Below are 22719 nucleotides of genomic sequence, written 5' to 3'. Positions count from 1 at the left end.
TAAGGTCTGTCCTTTTGAGCTCAAGGCTATTGCAGCTTTGCTGTATTTTAGCTAGATTACTCTCTGAGATTGCAAACTTGGACATAATCTCCTCCGTAAATGTAAGTAGTAGGCACTCTATACACACTAGCTCTGTAGAGCTTTGTGTTCTATCCCCCTCTTCCCAAGGCAGTGGTCGTATTGCCTTTGCCATGTTATCTATATTGTAATCATGGGAAGAGCTTGGAACTGGTTTGTGAGAGGGAAGTCATGAATCTACCTCCATGTTTGCTTGGGCTTGGTTTCGCTGTTCCATTTTGTGAGTGTAAGCCGAGATAGATGACGCTGAGGAGTGTGTTCTGCTATTTGACAGCTCTTGTGCTTGAAGGGTATAGACAACAATAGGAGGGGAGATAATCACGCTACTCTGCTGAAATTCACTAGATTCCCTCCTCTTATGTTCTAATAATTCCAAACCTAGCTGGTTATTCCTTAATGCGCACCTATTTTTACTTGTAGATCTTGTACTATCAGAGTCTGTGGGTCCTGTTGAGTCCAATCCATCTGTCCTTTTGCCAGGAGTCTTCCTTGTAATGGTATGGCGCTTTACTGCTGCCTGGAATTTAATTTTAGCCCCGAGGCTGGTTACTCGTTTTGGGCTCACAGATCATGGCTTGGAAGATCCCTTAGCCCCTGACCTTCTGCTGTGTACAGGGGAATGCAGTCTTCAATTTGTGCTGATGCTGGCTACAATGCTCCAGAATCCAATCCGGGCTGAGACATGCCGATCCCGGCATAATTGCCAAGCAGCCAGTGACCACGGAGCGCCGAGGGTTGCTGGTCACAGAGAAGCGTAAGATGAAAAGAAAGAGTCAAGCGCTGGGCTGTCCATCCAGGTCTGTAAATGTGACTTAGGAGAGCCTGATAATGAAACGATGAACTCAGCTTCACCATTCCCGAGGCAAGTGATTTATTGTCTGATATGCTTCCTAATAGGTAGCACCGGAGAGACGGACAGCTCCTGTCCGACATGCTAGTTGGCCGCCATGTTCCCTCTCGTTGCAGGTTTTAGGTACAGTGAAGGAATTAGAGATTACAATTGGAGAAATATACAAGGAGCTGAATAGCTGCAATGACTCTGGATAACAAATACATTTGCAACTAGATTTATAGAGGCCAAGGCCAAGTAGAATGCTAGTAAGTTGACACACTATGAATATGGTGATATCTATATGCCAATGACTCAACAGCTACAGAAGAGCAAATAGATAGCTGGTTAAAGAAGGATATTCTTCCTATATTAGACCAGGATAAGCAGCAGTATCTCAACCAAGATACTTGTACAGCAGAGGTATACAAAACTGTCAGAGGGTTAAAAAAGAGGAAGGCACCAGGCCCCAATGGCATACCAAATGAGCTCTATAAGGTTTTAAAAGATGAACTTTCCATTCTTGACTAATTTAATTAATGTGGTGTATGTAGATGCCTTTCCCACTCCATCCTCATGGAATGAAGCTACAGAAACAATAATCTTAAAACCTAATAAAAACACAAAATAGTATGAATCATAGAGACCTATAGCTTTACTCCATAACGATTTCAGGGTCTACACACAAATATTAGCCAAAAGATTAGCTAAAGTGACTGGAGGGCTTATCCACGAGAACCAAAAAGGCTTCATGAAAAATAAGCAATTTTACGAATTGACTCATGACTTGGTGAGTGTGATAGATGTGGCAATAGAAACAAACTCTCCTCATTATGATTGTAGGCGCTGCTAAGGCCTTCAATAGAATGAGCTAGCCTTTTCTGTACGCAGTCACCAAACAACACGGTTTATGCGATAACTTCCTCAAGGCTATAAGAACTATTTATAAAACAGCAACTGCCAGGATACTAGTCAATGGTTGCCATACATTACAATTCCATATAGGAAGAGGGACTCGTCAAGGGTGTCCTCTGTTTCCCTTGCTGTTCAACATATACATTGAACCACATGGCTAGAATGATTAGGAGAGAACAGAAGATTATACCCTTCCAATATTATTAGTGGGTTAAGAAAGAGGCCATTTTCATGGATGACCTGATGATTAATACATGTTATTTAAGGGATCCTTTCCTGTAATTTTAAATATCCTAAATGATTTTGGTAAAGTTTCAAGGTGCCCAGTAAACGAGATCAAAATGGAATTTATGGCTTGGAATGGTTCTTCTGGTAATCCTTTAGAAAAAGAAATTCAGATACTCGAGGAGTACGAGTGGTGAAAGATCTACAGTGACATGGCTTTAATATGCAAATCCCCTGGAACCTCACAGTGTCTACAAGATGCATTAGCTATTCTGCTTATGGATGCTGGAATATTAAGATGGGGTCAGTTGTTTGAGGAGGGCACCTTGAGATCATGGGATTCATTAGCAAGGCTTATGAACAATAGGCTCTCCAGATTTAAATGCTACCAAATAGTGAGTTGGCCCTGGGAGCAATCTGAAGTGGGCAATATAATTGAATGAGAGGAGGAACTACAAAACACTCTTACCTAGTAATGTTGAAGTATCTAAATGGTCCTGGATTTTGAAGCAAGCTGAAGTTGCCCCACACCCACAATGCCAGAGAAGATTTGGATAGCGGACCTGCCGTCATTAGAAATAACACGCCTGTAGCAAGTATCAATGTCTATCTACACTATGGTCCTCTATGAAATACGCACCTCTTGGGAGAAACCATCTGTGTACCATGTACAGGCCCTACTGGTCTCCCAAAAGGCTCTCAAAATTGGGAGGGCAGAAGGAGAGGTATTGCCTGATGTGTGCCCTTGCGACCGCAGTTGTTGTCCATCTACTTTGTCAGTGTCCAGGCATCCAACTCTTCTGGCTAGAAGTGTATAATATGTTAACAGAAGCAAAGAAAATAGATAAAGGCCTGACTAGGATAATAATTGGCATGCAAGAAGGTGAAGGGCCAAAAGGAAGATTGGGGAAATCAAAGTCTCACTTACTTATTATCCTAACAATAATTGCACGTAGAGAAATTTGTATTGAATAAATATCCAACACTCTACCCACCTGCATGGAATGGGGTAACTCAGCTAAATATTTTGGCAGGATGGATTGTATTAATGTTTCTGAAAAGCGGGGACAAGATGTGGGAACCTTTTCTTTCTCCTTCTTCAAGTTAGCATTTAAACTGAGAATAGAGAAATCATCAGAATGACGGATAACGAACTCTAGAGGTCCAAGGATTAAAGATAGATATCAGTGTAGGAATTGAGCGATGGCTCTCGCAAATCTTCCAGTAAAATGTTAATAAAGGCTCCATTTAGGAGGTCACAACCATCAGCAGGCCGGGTTTGGGCTTTCATACTGTATCTCCAGCCTCTTGTCACATATGAGGATCTGGGCCCCCAGTAAAATGGAGCTGCTTTTGGATATATATATATATATATATTATCTACTGGCGGTCGCCAGTAGATAGTTATAGTTACAACCTAGTTTCCATAGGAAATCTCAAAATTCTATTTTGAATAACTTTGGCGCAGGTTGACGAATCCTTGCGAAATTTTCAAAACTAATGGGGCGCTCCGTTCAGCTCCTACCCTGAAAGTCTCGGGGTGATTCGTCAAGCAGGGGCCGAGAAAAAAGGGGGTCCCAAAAAGCATTTTCCCCATGCATTTTTCCATAGGACCTTTAGACACAGCTACAGCCCGAACGGCTGAACAGAATTACTTGAAATTTGGCAGAGAGGTAGCCATAAGGTCAAGGAAGTGCCTTTTGCAGGTCTGGTGTAAATCCGTTCAGTATTTTCTGAGAAAATAGCATTTAAAAGCATATATATATATGTGGGCGGAGCCTAACCACACATCTCATCCTGAGATCTGATTGACTGTCAGCACTTCATCCAAGAAGTGTTGGCAGCCATCTTGGTACCAATATACATGATAGCACCTCATTAAAAAGCATTGCAGTTAATAGAAGGTTTTAAGACCTTAGTTACATTATAAATCATTTGTTGATGGTACCATACTCATTTTAGGAATTGTGGTATGTTCTAAGGTGATTTCACCATGTGAAAAAGCCTTCTGCTGGGATATCATGATTGAGAGAAAAATATTTTCTCATGGTTTTACCACAGAGGTTTGGAAGGTGATCTATAAGCTAAACTGAGAGCTTATTTTCTGTAAATTCACATTATCTTTCTCAGTCATGTGAGAATGAAGTCTGACATTCTCAGTAAAACATGTACATCCAACAAGGGCAGAGACTGTCAGTTGATTCCTTTGTGTTCTACTGCAGCTTCCCAGAGTGTTCCAAAGAACTACTAGAGCGCTAACAGTCCTACTTATGATAAACGTATGGCACACCTGAAGCCATCTTGCTTGGATTAAAGTGGTAACTCTTAAAACATTTAATTTAAAAAGGAACAAAATGAGGGGGTTCATTTTTCCATAAAAAGTATGATTAGTGCTGCAGAAAGAAAAATTAGGGCACATTTTGAGTGACTTCTCAAATCCTCTTCTATTTCATTAAACAATTCTGACATGCAGACTGAAACATGCACTTTCAATACCAGCAGCAGTTTTCCCTGGTGAGCAGTAGCTTTACTACAGTGATCTAATGAGCAAAAAGAGTGCTAACATTCTGAATTTATGGCAAATGTGTGACACATCTGAATGCCTTTTTGATGGAATCAAAGTAAAAAACTGAAAGTATTTCCTACTGAGGAGACTGCAGTAAATGAGGAAATTAGGAAACTTCATAACAAATAAGTCTCCCAAGATGGCCACCAGAGACAAAAGAGCCCAAATGTAGCCCAAATATCACCCAGATATAGCCCAATGACAGAATGTCCCAGAATGTTCTTAAAAACAACTAGAGCGCTTACTGTCTTCATTATGACAACAGTATGGCACACCTGAAGCCATCTTGATTGGAATAAACTGGTAACACTTAAAACATTTAATTTAAAAAGGAACACGAGGGGGTTCATTTTGCCATAGAAATTATGATTAATGCTGAAGAAAGATAATGAGGGCACATTTTGAGTGACTTCTCAAATCCTCTTCTATTTCATTAAAAAATTCTGACATGCAGACTGAAACATGCACTTTTAATACCAGGAGCAGACTTCCATGGTGAACAGTAGTTTTACTACAGTGATCTAATGAGCAACTAGAGTGCTAACATTCAGAATTTATGGCAAATGTGTGACATATCTGAATACCTTCATGATGGAATCAAAGTAAAAAACTGAAAGCATTTCCTACTGAGGAGACTGCAGTACATGAGGAAATTAGGAAACTTCATAACAAATACATCTCCCAAGATGGCCATCGGAGACAAAAGAGCCCAAATGTAGCCCAAAATCACCCAGATGTAGCCCAAATATAGCCCAATGACAGAAGTGTGCAAAACACTTATTATTTTGTGTTTTTGCAGTGTTATATAGTGTAGACTTGTCAGGTATTGGAGTGCTTTACATGAGCATTGGTTACATCACACAAGAACAAATTCATTTTGGTTGTAGACATGGGGAGACTAAGTGATTTGACCAGAATCACAGAATGTCGAGCTGAAGCAGAAACTTCAACCTGGTTCCCCAGTTGCAAAGTCTGCAGTTCTGGAAGTAACACCACATCCTCTCCCCTAAGTGCAACATTTAATCAAGTGGTCAACTGGATAAAAAAACATAAAGATAACAAATAATTTAAAAGTGCTTTGTCGCTATTTGAAAACTCAGAAAATATGTCCTTATTTTAGTCTTTTAGAGCACTAACCATAATTGTGATGCCAATAAGACCCTCTCATATATGTAATTTCTAAAGGAAATGCTCTAGGTATTACAGTTTTGATTACATCAAGATGATGTCAGGCGTTCCACACTTTTGTAATAAATATAGAATGTTAGCAATCTAGTTGTTCATTAGGATACTGTTGAGAGGCAGAGGCCAGGGGCACGGACTCTGAAAATTGAAGGCAGGTAGGAGGGTGCAAAGGCAACAATTTAACCACACTGAGCAGGCAGGAAGGGCCGTAGAAGCACAACAGACTATGGAGGGCAGTGGAAAGGGGGGCAGGGGCAACAAACCAACAATACAGGACTTGCAAGAGAGGCTGTGGCAATATAATAGACCATTGTGGGCAGAAGGAAGAGGCAATGGTAGTACAACCATACATGCCAACAGACCCGATTCAGCCGGGAAACGTCCAATGTTTTTAAGCTCAAATGGGCTTTATTTGATCTGTCTCCTGTCTACAATATCCTCTTTTTCAATGTAACTCAAAGGGGAAAATCAATACCCCAGATTGTTTTTCAAAATCTCCCTCTTACCAAGTTCAAAATGTTCGCAAGTATGGTACATTGGATCATGGAAGGAAATGGGATAGGGACATGGACTTGGATAACAGAGGACAGGAGGGACATGGAGAGGTGCACCAAACTGACCCTGCAGGGCAGGCATCAGGGTTTGCAGCAGCACAATACACCACACAGGGCATGCAGGACGGGAGTGCGGCACAACAATCCATAGAAAGCAAAAGGGAGGGGACAGGACCATGCACATGGACAACAGAGAACAGATGGGCAAGAGGCAATGGTAGCTAGCTGACCATAATGGACAGACAGGAGAGAAAGCTGCAGCATAACAGACCATAAAGGGCAGGAGGGACTGATCAGGGGCATTACAATGGAACAGACAAGCCAGGAGGGAGGGAGTAGGGGTCTGCACATGTAAACAGAGGGCTGAGGGCAAGGGGGCAGGGCAGGAGCAGCAAGATAGCCATGGAGGTCAGGCAGGATGGGCACTAGAAGCAAGACACACCATGAAGAGCAACAGTGAGACTGTGATGGCATACACACAGACCATGGAGGGAAGGTGGGAGGGGGTCAGGGGCAGCTAACTGACCACACAGGGAAGGTGGGAGGGGCCATGGCAGCACAGAAGACCATGCATGGCAAGTGGGAGGGTTAGTGGCAGCACAATGGCTATGATGGGCAAGAAGGAGGGTGCAGGGGCATGCACAAAGGACGATGGAGGATAGAAGGGAGGGTCAGGACCTGTGCACAGACAAGAAAGTTCAGGGGAAGGGGCCTCAGAACAGACCACACGGGGCAGGCAGGAGGAGCAGTTGCAGCACAACAGACCAGGGAGGGCAGAAGGGTGTGGCAGTACAATGGACCATGTAGGACAGGAGGAAGAGGATAGGGGCATGGCATGTGGACAGGCAGGGTGGAGGTGGCAGGGACAGGTTACAGTCATCTGACAATGCTAGGCAGGTGGGAGGGGAGTGGCAGCTCAACAGAACACTCAGAGTAGATAGGAGTGGCAGGTCCATGGGACATGGTGGGCAAAAAGGATGGAGCAGGGGCATGCACAAAGACATCGGAGGGCAGGGGGAAGGAGAATAGGGGCAGCAAGCTAAGCACAGAGTTTAAGCAGGAGGTCAATGATGGGGCATAGAATTGGGCAGGAGGAGGGGACTGGTACATCATACTAAATTGAGGGCAGTGGCAGCACATCAGACCATGCATGGCAGGAGGGAGGAGGCTAGTCCATGGATTCACACAACAGAGGATAGGGAGGAGGGGGATGGGGCAGCAAGCTAACTGTTCAGAGAAGGCGGGTATTAGGAACTTTATTGTTTTTAAAACATTGTGTCTGTGCGAACTACTTAAAATATGAACAAGTATGCAGCATAATCTCACTTTTATTCAGGAAGAAGAGGACGTTTGTGACTGTGACTCCGGGCTCACTTGGCAGAAACACCCCCTGACCCTCCACCCCCTATCGCAAAATGTAATGCCCGTGAAAAGGGTAGGTGAACACAGTGTTATATAGAACATAGTCCTGAGAGCACGGTTGAAAATGAAAACTAGATATAGTGTATGGTATAAACTATGCACCAAAAAGTGTGATATAAGATGAACCGGGCATGAAATATAATATGCAATACATTGTGCGCAATGACAGATTCATTGGAGAGCGCGAGATAGCACAGGCACTAGCGCGTGCTATGCGATATGCGCCTTGGAGTGTAATATGCACAGGGCAGGGTTGTGTAACCTAACTAGTCTCTAAAGTTGTAATATAAAATATGTGCTGGGGAGTGTAACGTTGCATATGCACTGTGACAAAGATATGGATCCCAGATTGTAATATGTATGGCATAGCACTGTGCGTTATGACATAGGCATCGAGGAAGGCACGTTAGATGGGGCAATATAACCCGTGCGAAGACAAGTGTGGCATGACATATTCACGGGGTGGTGTTACAGTGCACATGGGCTAGAGAGTGTCATAGCATATGCACTAGCTAGTGGAATACAACACAGAGGTGTGTGGCACTCGGCAGGCAATGGTGGGTGTAACACAGCATTGGGCTCTGTCAGGAGCACGCTGTGACTCTCAAGTGATGTTCGTCCCCTTTCCAGAGAGTAAAATAAAAAGTATTACACATCCGGCAGTGGATGTGTGTTTTATTAACCGTGAGGGGGGTTTCTTGCATAGTTTTGGTCGAATTTTTTGTCGAATCCCCTTTGAATGGCTTGGTGTGCATGTGTATTAAATGTGCCCGTCAATAGCTACCCATGTTTGTATAAATAAACGACAAGGGTGTCTACCGGGATTAGGCACGGTAGGGCATCAGACATGTCAGAGCTTCACTAGTGGTGTAAATACATTCCACGTGGATTCATTGCATGCATAGTCGCCTTTTAATGAATATCACGCAAATCGTCATGATGATAGGTACGTACGGTTTGTCCAGCATGTCCTAGGTGTGTCTAAAAATATATATTTTTTAAAAATAATAAAAAACAGTGGCCGGCCCTGGGGATTGGGGTCAAAAAAATATAATTAGGAGACAGGCCCTGGGGGATGGGGTCATCAGGGCCAATAAATTAAAATAGGAAGGGGAACCACAAAGCCCCCTTCTTAAAAAATGAAAATAAATAAAAGACTGGCATCGTGCCGGAGGCCATGCCCCCTCCGTGCAGCACTCTGCAAACGCACCCCCAACAGGTATCTCCAGTATGCGCCAGGGAGCTGCGCTGCAGACAGGTGTTCTGAGGCCAAGCCCCTTTTTACACCTCTCTGCAACGCAGCTCTGTGGCGCTTACTTGAGGTACCTAGTGGTCTAGTTTGACCCTAGGGACCCTTAGGATTCAAGGGGACTTAATCTCTCAACTTAAAACAGCCACAGGGTGCGTTTACACAGTGGTGAAGGGAGGGGACGGGGCCTGAGGTGACGTGTGCAAACACGCACTATGGCACGTTTTAAATTGGGGATATAATTTCCCTTCAATACTGAGGGCCCCTGGGGGCTAACTAGCCCACCAAGTGCTTCCAGTAAGCGCCACTGAGCTGCATTGCAAAGAGGTGGTCCAGGCCGTGCCACTTTTTACACCTCTCTGCAACGCAGCTCTGTGGCACTTACTGGAGGTACCTAGTGGGCTAGTTGGACCCTAGGGACCCTCAGGATTCAAATGAACTTAATCTCCCTACTATAAACGGACACAGGGCGTGTTTACACAGTGGTGAAGGGATGGGACGGGGCCTGAGTTAACGTGTGCAAAAACGCCCTGTGGCCTGTTTTAAGAGGTAGTTTTAATCCCCATGCCCTATTATATACTAGGGGCTTACAGAGGAGGTCATGCTAATCACAGGGGGACCCCAACGCATAATGTTCCCTAGTATATGTAGGTGTTTTCACTGTATTCTAAGTGTCTTTTAACATAGCACTGGCTCTAGGACTGGTTAGTCAGACTCAGTTACCACCAGTATCCGTCTGAAAAAGTTGAGGGTACAGGATGATTTTGCAACAAGGCTTCTTTCTGCTCTTCGTTTTGTTCTTTCTGCACGTTATCCTTCTTCCTGCACTTATCTTCGTATTTGAGGACTTCTGTTGCTTCTTTCTGCACTTCTTTTGTTTCTTTCTGTGCATTTTTTCTTCTTTCTTCACATGTCCTATCTCTGTAGGCATAGTTAGAAATTAGCATTTAAAAAACCTTTGAAATTCACAGAAAAAAACAGAGGTTTCAGGCACGTTATAGTTAGGAATTAGCATTTAAAAAACCTCAGAAATTCACTGAAAAAATCATAGGTTTCAGGGGTGTTATAGTTAGCTGGACTTTTCACTTGTGCAAAACCATTGAAATTCCCCCGTTATAGTTAGTTCAGCTAACTATAACTCGCGCGCCCGCAATGCACTGTAGATGACGTCACATATTCCATCACTCATGACATGGTCAGTGACATCAATCATGACATCACTGATGACATCTCAAATGACATCACTGATGACATCACTGATGACATCATCCTTGTGATAGAGTGGCAGACCTCCTCTCACCCTAATATAACCTTTGATACACACATTCAAAAATAGAGACTAAAATTTTCAAAACAATGGACATACCAATACCAGTTACAACAACCTCTTCAGTAATTCTAAGATCCACATACACATCTACTCATTCACCAACAGTCCTATACAGTCACTCATGCATGTACTCACTCATCATATGTACTTATACACCTATACATCCTGTTACACAATGCCACTCTTCCATAGAGTTACTCACACACATAGTCACTCATGCTAATAAAGAATCAAGCATACATTTACTTGCATATACAGTTATACACACACCACCACACTTACTTCTACGGAAACTTACACATACTTAGTCTTTTAAACAATCACTTATAGAAACACATACTTATTCATACAGGAACTCTTTCAATCTCTCACTCTCACATCACATATACTCACATATATACACCAATAGTCACATATACTAGTTTAAAACATATGTAGTTACTCATAAAGACACTATTGGGACAGTCATTCACTCACTAACACACCCATACACACACTCATCCACCCATACAGTCCTGCACACATGCTGTGTTCAACACATACAAACAGTGAGTCACTCATTCATGCACCTATGCACTACGTAATACCCCCCACCGAACCATGCAGACACTCAGACTGATACTCAAAAAACCAACTAATAACCTATATAGACACCCATGTTGCTACTCACCAACCCATGCAGCCACTTATACACAAAGTGAGAGACTGATACAGATATTTACATATTTAAACATTACTTACTAAGCCATGTATTCACTATGATACACTTAATCAGTCAGTTACACAATCAATTTTTCAAAAACAAATCATCCATTTAGACACTTATATACCCATTTATTCTTCCATCGACCTTGAGATATACATATATAAAACATATTTAATTTTCAGAAAGACACACATTCACTGGATGATGTCATCAGTGATGTCATCAGTGATGTCATTTGAGATGTCATCAGTGATGTCATGAGTGATGTCACTGACCATGTCATGAGTGATGTAATATGTGACGTCATCAGCAGTGCATTGCGGGCGCGCGAGTTATAGTTAGCTGAACTAACTATAACGGGGGAATTTCAATGGTTTAGTACAAGTGAAAAGTCCAGCTAACTATAACACCCCTGAAACCTATGTTTTTTTCAGTGAATATATATATATATATATATATATATATATATATATATATATATATATATATATATATATATAATCTACTGGCGGTCGCCAGTAGATAGTTATAGTTAGGACCGTGTTTCCATAGGAAATCTGAAAATTCTATTTTGGATAACTTTGGCGCCGGTTGACGAATCCTCGCGAAATTTTCAAAACTAATGGGGCGCTCCGTTCAGCTCCTACCCTGAAAGTCTCGGGGTGATTCGTCAAGCGGGGGCCGAGAAAAATGGGGGGTCCCAAAACGCGTTTTCCCCATGCATTTTTCCATAGGACCTTTAGACGCAGCTACAGCCCGAACGGCTGAACAGAATTACTTGAAATCTGGCAGAGAGGTAGCCATAAGGTCAAGGAAGTGCCTTTTGCAGGTCTGGTGTAAATCTGTTCAGTATTTCCTGAGAAAATAGCATTTAAAAGCATATCAATATCTATACGCGCGCAGGGTGCGCGCACTGTGCGCGCACCGTGCGAGCACCCTAACGTGCGCGAGCGTAATTCTGATTGGTGGTTACATGTTAGTCAACGTTCGAATCGGTCGAAATCAGGAAGTGTCGGCCGCCATTTTGTTTGTTTTCAGTGCGAGAGTGAAAAAGGAAGGTGGCGAACGTGAAAGGGGGGCAGGGTAGAGAGTTCCTGACCCCCTAGCCTTTGTCAGGGGGTCCCTGAAGGACCCCGAAGGCAGAAAAAATTATTATGTTTTTTTTAAATCGCGGGGGTGCGCGCACCGTGCGCGCACGGTGAAAACCAAATAAAAAAATTTAAAAAATGTAATACGTAGTTTATTGTAAAATAAATATATAAACAAAATAATAATACATAAATAAATTAACATTTAAAAAACCGTACATATTCACTGAAAAAACCATAGGTTTCACACACGTTATAGTTAGGAATTAGCATTTAAAAAACCCTGCAAATTCACTCAAAAAACCATAGGTTTCACACGTTATAGTTAGGTGGATATTTCACTCGTAAAAAACCAATGAAATTCCCCCGTTATAGTTAGTTCAGATAACTATAACTCGCGCGACCGCCACTCTATCACAAGGATGATGTCATCAGTGATGTCATGAGTGATGCCACTGACCATGTCATGAGTGATGTAATATGTGACGTCATGAGCAGTGGATTGCGGGCGCGCGAGTTATAGTTATCTGAACTAACTATAACGGGGGAATTTCATTGGTTTTTTACAAGTGAAATATCCACCGAACTATAACATGTGTGAAACCTATGGTCTTTTGAGTGAATATATATATATATATATATATATATATATATATATATATATATATATATATATATATAATATCTACTGGCGGTCGCCAGTAGATAGTTATAGTTAGGACCGTGTTTCCATAGGAAATCTGAAAATTCTATTTTGAATAACTTTGGCGCCGGTTGACGAATCCTCGCAAATTTTTTAAAATAGGTGGGGCGCTCCGCTCCGCTCCTACCCTGAAAGTCTCGGGGTGATTAGTCAAGCTGGGGCCGAGAAAAAAGGGGGGTCCCAAAACGCGTTTTCCCGATGCATTTTTCCATAGGGACCTTTAGTCCAAGGTACAGCCCGAACGGCTGAACAGAATTATTTGAAATTTGGCAAAGAGAAAGTCCTCAGGTCAGGGATGTGCCTTTTGAATATCTGGAGTCAATCTGTAGTAGTTCCTGAGAAAATTTCAGTTAAAAGTACATATATATCTATAGGTGCGCACCGTGCGCGTACGGTAAGCATACCGTACGTGCACGCTGACGTGCGCAAGCGTAATTCTGATTGGTGGTTACATGACAGTAAACATTCCAGTCGGTCGAAATCAGGAAGTGTCGGCCGCCATTTTGTCTCTTGCAGTCTGAGGCAGTGAAAAACAATGGTGGAGAATGTGAAAAGGGGGCAGGGTGGACAGTTCCTGACCCCCTAGCCTTTGTCAGGGGGTCACTGAAGGACCCCCAAGGATGAAAACAACTTTTTTTTTTTTCGAAAAAGCGCGGGGTGCGCGCACTGTGCGCGCACGGCACGGACAACGCATCGTGGGTGCTCGGTGCGCAAAGCGCACCAAGCGCCCACAGCGTGCGCAGGGTGCGCGAAGTGCACGGTACGCGCACTGTGCGCGCACGGTGAAGAACCTGAAAAAAAATATTAATAAATACATAACTTAGCATTTCAAAAACCGTACAAATTCACTTAAAAAACCATAGGTTTCACACACGTTATAGTTAAGAATTAGCATCTAAAAAACCTTGCAAATTCACTTAAAAAACCATAGGTTTCACACATGTCATAGTTAGCTGGACATTTCCCTCGTAAAAAACCAATGAAATTCCCCCGTTATAGTTAGTGCAGGCAACTATAACTCACGCGACCGCAATCCTCTGCTGATGACGTCAGATATTACATCACTGATTAAATATGTGTCTTTCTGAAAAATAAATATTTGTAATATATGTATAGCTAAAGATTAATGGAAGAAGACATGGGTAAATAGGTGTCTAAATACAGTGATGTAATATCTGATGTCATCAGCAGAGGATATCGGTCGCGTGAGTTATAGTTGCCTGCACTAACTATAGCGGGGGAATTTCATTGGTTTTTTACGAGTGAAATATCCACCTAACTATAACATGTGTGAAACCTATGGTCTTTTGAGTGAATATATATATATATATATATATATATATATATATATATATATATATATATATATATATATATATAATATCTACTGGCGGTCGCCAGTAGATAGTTATAGTTAGGACCGTGTTTCCATAGGAAATCTGAAAATTCTATTTTGAATAACTTTGGCGCCGGTTGACGAATCCTCGCAAATTTTTTAAAATAGGTGGGGCGCTCCGCTCCGCTCCTACCCTGAAAGTCTCGGGGTGATTAGTCAAGCTGGGGCCGAGAAAAAAGGGGGGGTCCCAAAACGCGTTTTCCCGATGCATTTTTCCATAGGGACCTTTAGTCCAAGGTACAGCCCGAACGGCTGAACAGAATTATTTGAAATTTGGCAAAGAGAAAGTCCTCAGGTCAGGGATGTGCCTTTTGAATATCTGGAGTCAATCTGTAGTAGTTCCTGAGAAAATTTCAGTTAAAAGTACATATATATCTATAGGCGCGCACCGTGCGCGTACGGTAAGCATACCGTACGTGCACGCTGACGTGCGCAAGCGTAATTCTGATTGGTGGTTACATGACAGTAAACATTCCAGTCGGTCGAAATCAGGAAGTGTCGGCCGCCATTTTGTCTCTCGCAGTCTGAGGCAGTGAAAAACAAAGGTGGAGAATGTGAAAAGGGGGCAGGGTGGACAGTTCCTGACCCCCTAGCCTTTGTCAGGGGGTCACTGAAGGACCCCCAAGGATGAAAACAACTTTTTTTTTTTTTCGAAAAAGCGCGGGGTGCGCGCACGGCACGGACAACGCATCGTGGGTGCTCGGTGCACAAAGCGCACCAAGCGCCCACAGCGTGCGCACGGTGCGCGAAGTGCACGGTACGCGCACTGTGCGCGCACGGTGAAGAACCTGAAAAAAAATATTAATAAATACATAACTTAGCATTTCAAAAACCGTACAAATTCACTTAAAAAACCATAGGTTTCACACACGTTATAGTTAAGAATTAGCATCTAAAAAACCTTGCAAATTCACTTAAAGAACCATAGGTTTCACACATGTCATAGTTAGCTGGACATTTCCCTCGTAAAAAACCAATGAAATTCCCCCGTTATAGTTAGTGCAGGCAACTATAACTCACGCGACCGCAATCCTCTGCTGATGACGTCAGATATTACATCACTGATTAAATATGTGTCTTTCTGAAAAATAAATATTTGTAATATATGTATAGCTAAAGATTAATGGAAGAAGACATGGGTAAATAGGTGTCTAAATACAGTGATGTAATATCTGACGTCATCAGCAGAGGATATCGGTCGCGTGAGTTATAGTTGCCTGCACTAACTATAACGGGGGAATTTCATTGGTTTTTTACGAGGGAACCCGTTTGTTACACAACAACCAAAGCTCGATGGGTGCACTCACAGGACATGTCAAAATTCCTCGCAGACGCGTTTCAGCATTATGCTTTCTTCAGTGTGGTAAAAACATTTGACACACTGTTTAAATTATCCAATGATTTTATTGGTGCGTTCATGGCCAATGGGAGGGCAGCATCCTCCCAAGGACTACCATTGGAGAGCCGTCAATTTTGAAAATCCTTGGCTTTGATGCTTAATGAGTACAATTATTAAATGCACATAGATGTTAGGCACCCCCCCAATTAGTCCAGCCAAAACTCGATGTTGCTGCAAGCTGCCATTTCAACAGTTCAATGTGCCACAAACGTCCTGTGTTTATTTATGTATATATATATATATATAGATATATATATATATATATATCTCCTCCAAACGGCTCACTTTCTCGGCAGTCGGCGCTCTGAGGGGGTGCGCTGTGGAGACGGCAGAGCCCAGCCGTAATTAAATTTGCAGCGGTATTCCTTTTGGAAAAATTCCACATGCACTCACGCTCTGCTGGCCAGTCAAGTCACAGATGTGAAGTTTTGTCAAACTATCTTCATAGTTCGATGGTTGGATTTGGGTATCCGGTCTGACAAAGGCTACAAAAAAAATATTGTATACATTTCAGTTGTATGGTGTTTGTTGGACAGTTCTCATGTGTAACAGCACGCTCTGCCACTTCGGAAACGCAAGGCTGCACCATATTCACAAGAATGTGGTGCAGCCTTGCGTTTCCCCCTGCGATGGCGCTAAGTTTAACAACTTAGTGCCAACGCAGGCACCCTTGCACCAGAGTGCAAGGGTGTCTGTGTGCAGGGGAGGATTGTTTATGTGTAGGAAGGTGTCCATTTATGCAGCACACATGAAAGTGACAGACTTGCATTTTTTTTAAAGGTTTGTTTATGTACTGGAAGGGACACCTTCTTGTACATACAAAAACCATAGCATTTTGCTTTTTCCATGTGTGCTGCACAAGGCCGCACACATGGACAAAGCAAAAACGAGGAGAAAAAATGCATTTCTCTTCGATTTTAGGTCTCGGCTAGCAAAGGCTGCGCTTGCGCAGTCTCGCTCGTGAGATTTAATGTCTTTCAGTAGTGGGCTTGAACCCGCCCCTCTTCTCCATTGGCTGGCTTCCTAAACGGAGGCCAGCCATTGGAGGAGAGGGGCGTCTGTCCGTTTAAGCCCCGTCTTTTTCGGATTCGGGGGCGTGTTTTTTACTTTCTTTCTCTCCTCTGGAATGTAAACATTCCAGCCAATGGCAAGAGGAGAGAAAGAAAAACACGCCCCGAATCCGAAAATGCCGCTGCGTTTCTCCGGGGCATTTCTGCTTGACCTCGGAGAAAGGCAGTGGTGTTAATGGCGGCCTGAACATCACCCCAACTGATGAACTATTGAAATCCTTGTATAGCGCAGCTCTGTGACCAAACCTGCCCAGTGCGGATGTTAACGGGGACAGCGTCGCACATATTGCAAGGGATTTGCGGGCAGAACGATCACTTTATACTTTCAGTCTTAGCGCTGCATACCACATTGGGTAGCCTTGAATATACACATTACACATGCACAACCCGCAGGAAGACGGCACTGCCTTTCACGGCTTTAAGTCGCGACAACACCTTGATTAGAGCCCCCCGCCCCCGCACTGGAGCAATCTTTGTGGTCTGTGCTTCGAGATACTGCGTGCGGCGCCTGAGGTCTGCCTTGCATATCAGGGCTGTGACAGCAGTTGTGTGTCTTCTGTGCGCTGAGGGGTGTGTACTCGTGTTGGTCCCTTTGACGGTGATTGGAAAGGCTACCAGTGCACTCGAGGGTAGGTTCTGGGCAGAATGAGTTTATATACAAACAGTTTAGGTACCCGGAAAGTGAAAGAAATTGTCGGGAGGCAATCACAGCAAGCCTTTTTTCAGTGGCATAAGCGTACCCCATGGTGTTTACTGCGAAAACTGCAGCAACGATCCTGGCACTTGTAAAATATTTGCTTTATTCTGCAAAATACATCAGACTGATGAAAGAGGAGTATATGTCTGCTTTTCTGCCCCATCTGGCAGTTTGAGGCAGGTGAACACAAGGTGGATGTTCAGTGACGAGGATGTCTCATTGGAATCAGTTAATCTGGAACACCTTGATAGTGACGCTAAACCCAGCACATCGCTGTTTGGTAGTGGGCAGGTACAGGAGCTGGGTCTTCAGCGCCTGGTGGCCAAAGGGCCAGTATTGTTTATAAACATCATGTGAATTGGACTTCAGAACTGCAATGCTCTACGCGTAAACCAATGTCCCCATGTGGTAAGCCATGATGGTGAATGTCTTTTCTTGGGGTGTGGCTGAACTTTAGGGAATACTCAAGTTCTAAGATTAAAAAAGGGCCTTATGTGGAGTAGGTCTTCTCATGTGGTGAGATGTACCTGTGGCCTCTTGTGCTTGAGTCGTACCAATGAGCAAATGGCTTAGTAGGATTTGCTTAGTGCATGGACTTAACACCCTTCACGGATAAGTGTGCCAAAATCATTTAATCTTAAAACAAGAATGAGCCAGGTGGCATAATTCTTGTCATTTTCTGAAACTTGTGTTTTTTACAATCCTATAAAAATGCTATTTCAATAGTTCACACAAAATGATCACACAGAGATCCAAGACGTTGGAGAGCAGACAGGGGACGGTGCCCCCTAGTGACCACAGGTGTTGCACTGCCTTCTTGGTAACGGCCGTCACCTATGTGGCAAAGGAGAGTTTGTTGTGAATTATGATGCACTGTTTAGTTACCACCAGCCTGCGGAGTGCCGTGCAGGGGTGCTATGAGGTTCTTGATGTAATTCCATAAGCCCATATCTGTACCACAGTGTCCTGCATAGTCGCCCATGGCTGGCTTCCTGTTCCTTGTGTCAGCAAAGCCACTCACCTCCTGTTTACCAATGGCTGTCATGCAGTCATCCGTGAGCTCACTGCTGGCATCTGTCCATCATTTCATATCTCTGGCAGAACCGCCTACACAATCCATTTAAATGTTTTAAAAACAAAAACAAACAAAAACAAGCATTGGCATAGCCAATAGGTCTCGCCTTTGGGACCTTATAAGGGTTTAGCAATGCAACTAAATACTTATAAGGTCCCAAAGGCGAGACCTAATGGCTATGCCAAGCGGCCATGCGGCTACGAAAGTGAAAGTGATCGCTGATTGTGATCACGATCAAACATCAAAGCGGCCGTGGGGCCGCGAAAGTGAAAGTAATCGGGGTAAAGCACGGCGCGCGCGCCCGCGCACATGCACTGTAGCTCTAGGCTGGCCTGGTAGCACTTTTTGGAGCCCTCTCAATAAGTCTCGCCAGACCAGCGCATACGCTGGGTCAGGCGAGACCTAATAATGTCATGAGCAATGCCAATAGCTCTAACTTTAACAATGCCGAGACCGTTGCATTGTAAATGCTTGTTCCAACTTAAGACCAGGGTTTTCCTGGTCTTAATTTTGGCGCTGCCTCCTATGAGCACCACCCTTGTACATAGGGGACAGCGTCAAATACAATGGGTGTTGCGGTGGAACGCCCACCACAACACCCACTACACACCCCTTTCACGCTAAAGGGTGCCTCATTTACAAGGCAGCGTTAAGCCACGTTACGTTTTAATAATGCAAGGCCCCTATTGCCACAGGAGTTTCACAAAATAGGGGCTTTATACATATGCCCCTCAGTCCTTAAACTGCTACCATACATATGAAATGTCAAAGTATTTGCCCAACCTGCACAAAGCAATCAGGACCACTTTCACGGATTTTGTACCACGGGATAGAGGCCAATTAAGTCCTTGGGATGAGTATTTTACTGTGACCTTAGGATACAAATTGCCACCAAATATTTAATGGACATTATTTAGGAATGATCTAGATGCATATTGAGCTAAGGGTATGTTCATCATGGCTAGACTGATACTAGACAAATGTGCCAAACAGGCTCAGGAAACCCTGCGTAGGGCTGAATGCATGCCATATACAACCCCTTCAACTTATAAATAAATAAATAATACATACTTGCAGTGGCCTTGCTTTTGCGTCTTCAGATGCTCTCCTCGCAGTCTAAACACGCAAGGGGCACACAGTAACTGATTTTCTCTACTGTTCTGACTCTTGCTGTTCCTGCACTGAGCTGCCATTGGTATTTTCAACATAGACTGTTTTCCACTAAAATGCAGAGTGGGTTTGCACAAGTTCCAGAGCAGTGCTTGCTTGCCACTACATGTGCTCTGAGTCAGACCTCGGAACGAGAGGTGGGGGGGGGGGGGGGGGTGACCTCGGCAGCAATATTTTGATTAAGTCTCACCTAGGATGTTCATGGACTTCATTCACTACAAATAATTATTTTAAAAAAATCAGGGAAGCATATAAAAGGGCCATTGAGAGGGGGTACTCTTAATTGACTGTTTATCTTACTGGCCCGTTCAAAACATTTCAAGGAAGCCACGATTAACTGTATTTTTGATTAGTTTATGCTATCATGTACATTGAGCTACCTAAATAATATAAACATATTGAAAAACGACTACCATGTGCGCTCTGGTAAATTTCCCTTAATCCATTTAAGTCAAGGAAAGCCAAAGAAAATACATGTCTTTTGCACGGAGATTGATAGGATATTACGTTTCCATAATTACTAAAGGCCTGTTTCAGAGGAGCCCCCTTCTAGTTTGAGAAATTCTTTACCAGTAAAGCACACAACAGCCCTTGTGTGCTCTCCCACCTTTTTAGCAAAGGCCCCCGATGACGTTCTAAGTCATAACATAATCTTCTGAAATATTAAATGGCATAAATATGTGTCCTAAATATCGTTTACAAGAAAATAGAATCACTTTGCATGTAGATTTTCTTTTCTTAACACCAATAGAAGTTATTTTTCTAAACCACATCCAGGACCCTGGGATATCAGGCCACTCAGGGTCTAAGTCCCAGATATACTACTCAGCAGTTGTTTAGTCATAAAAGGTTGTCTCGGATTTATAGTTTGCAACTTCCTTTCATAACCTGCTTTTTCTGCTGTGAAAGAGTAGACCTCTGATGACACAGCAGTGAGCTTTAAATCTCAGCATAAAAATCGATTACCCTGTAATCAGGGTCCTAGCCTTTTGCCATCAGACCATTGTAAGCATAGAATAGGCTCTTAACTCGGCTCAATTTGCCGGCTTAATTGACAGATTTGTTTAAATGTCTGAGTTTAGTTGCTATATTTTTCCAACATCATTTTACTCATGCTGCAGATATCAGTTGTCTTCACTGTTGATTATGAGTGCATTTAAGGCTCTGAGTAGGCTCTGTCATCAACCACAAATTATGTTGCGAGCTATGTTGCGAGAAGCTTTGACACCCTTGTGTGGCTTAGACAGCTGGTTGCATTTCTTTAGTTGGCTGAAAAGTCATGTTCCTGGCATCTCAGTATTCCTTGTGGTAGGTATTGGGCACAACAAGAATATACACCTGATCTGGCAGACTATCCTGAAAACCTCACTTCACAGATCCTTATTCAGTTGCCCTGTGATCAATTAACAGTAATTAAGATTAATTAAAGTTTTTTTCAGCTTGAGAGCTGCCTACCAAGTAGGCTATAATGGTATTTTTGGCACATGTTAATGCTAAAGGCCCGAGCGAAAGGCAAGTGCCCGCAGTGCCAAGCTATGAGGCAATTATAACTTTTAGCTCTGTGAGCGCAAAATGTCCCAACTGAAAATAAATCCTTCTCAGGAGACACAGATGTTTAGTAGAAGCAGCTTCTATTAGCTTCTCTCCTCCCCTGTTTCATTGGTGACAAGTGGTGCCTGGGCTACCTACACTAATGTGAGCAACAACTGAGATTTGTGGATTGCTTGGGCATGGTATTATGGATGAAGGAAGAGTAAAGGATCAGCAGCCCTTTCTTCTCCCTCTGCATTGCGCCTGCAGTTTGACAGGGCAGAATGAGCGGTAAAGATGCAGAGCCTCCCAGGCCCCGCCCTTCCACAGCTCTAACTGTCACTGCAATACAGTAAGAGCAAGAGATGCATAAGTATGGAGGGGGTGACTTCTGTCTGTTCCCTTGACCACGCCTTCCGTCTACCCTACATCTGTGAAAAAACTGACCTATTCATAAAAGAGGGAGGGGCAAATGCTATGGATTAGAACAGGGAATGTTGATGTCACCTGGGATCCGCTAGCTTTCAGTGCGGGTTACGACATCTTTGTTTATATTGTGGGTCTGAGTGAATCCTGGTGTGCCAATATCCATTAAAATCAGACAAGGAGACCCTTCCATCTTACCCAAATACTGCAGATATAGGCTGGGTAAGTCCGCTCTGGCACTCAACCGGTGTTGTCTCTCTATACAATAGCACATCAGCCTGTTTTCTGTCTGTAACTATTGTGCAACATAAAACACTGTCAACTCATTGTCATTTTACCACACTTAGTCGAGTTAAAAGATGATGCAAGTGGTTGTTGAAATTGATGATCTAGAGATTGCAACCAGCCATTAACTACACTGACCTCTCTTACTGACGACTAATTATTGCAATGTAAAGTATCATCATCATTTTTTTTTAACAAAAAACACAACATTAAAAAAAACCATTCAGACTGTTAGTGTTTCAGCTGGAATAGTGTGCTCCCTAAGCCCTGATGAATCAACCACCGCTTCCCACTTTTATTTTGGGCAGCTTACACCGTGTCTGGCGCGGTGCAGCTCCATTGTGCTAAAAGAACATCCAGGCCAACAACATTTCCATAAATAACATCAGAAGGAATGAGGTAGTTCCCGCTTGCATCGCTGCATTCATTCTGGTCTGCAAAATGGGGTGTTTTTATGTCGTTCTATGTGGTTTCACTTGAAAAAAGTGTTCGACTCTCGTATGTGGTACGATAAAGTCTAGGCATTTCGAAATTCTGAACCCTGCGCTAACAGGGGTTTAGGCATGGGTAAGTCAGATCATAACCTCGTCCATTGTTTAGTAAATGATGCGCATGACCCTAAAGATATCAATGAAGATTAAAAATACGTACGTACGATGTAGGTAAAGAGGTGAGCGCTAACGAGGTACCCCTAAATTTGCTTTCTTGTTTTGAATGATCACTGGACCAGATGGGAATTGCTTTGTTTAAGGGAAATGACTTAGAAGCAGCTCAAGCCTCCTGGAATTTAATGGCTTTAAAAAGCCTAGTAATTATCTGGT

At 43.2% G+C, this 22719-nt stretch overlaps 1 protein-coding gene across 18 annotated transcripts in view; it reads left to right on the top strand.

The window, feature by feature from the left end:
* MBNL1 (muscleblind like splicing regulator 1) overlaps positions 1–22719 on the top strand; it is a 498242-nt gene that overhangs the window by 114050 nt on the left and 361473 nt on the right. The gene's annotated exons all lie outside the window — the stretch shown is intronic.

Source organism: Triturus cristatus, chromosome 11 (genome assembly GCF_964204655.1).
Source record: "Triturus cristatus chromosome 11, aTriCri1.1, whole genome shotgun sequence".
Classification (NCBI taxonomy): Eukaryota; Metazoa; Chordata; class Amphibia; order Caudata; family Salamandridae; genus Triturus; species Triturus cristatus.
Note: the sequence above shows the minus strand (reverse complement) of the source record. Positions and strands in the feature narration are given on the sequence as shown.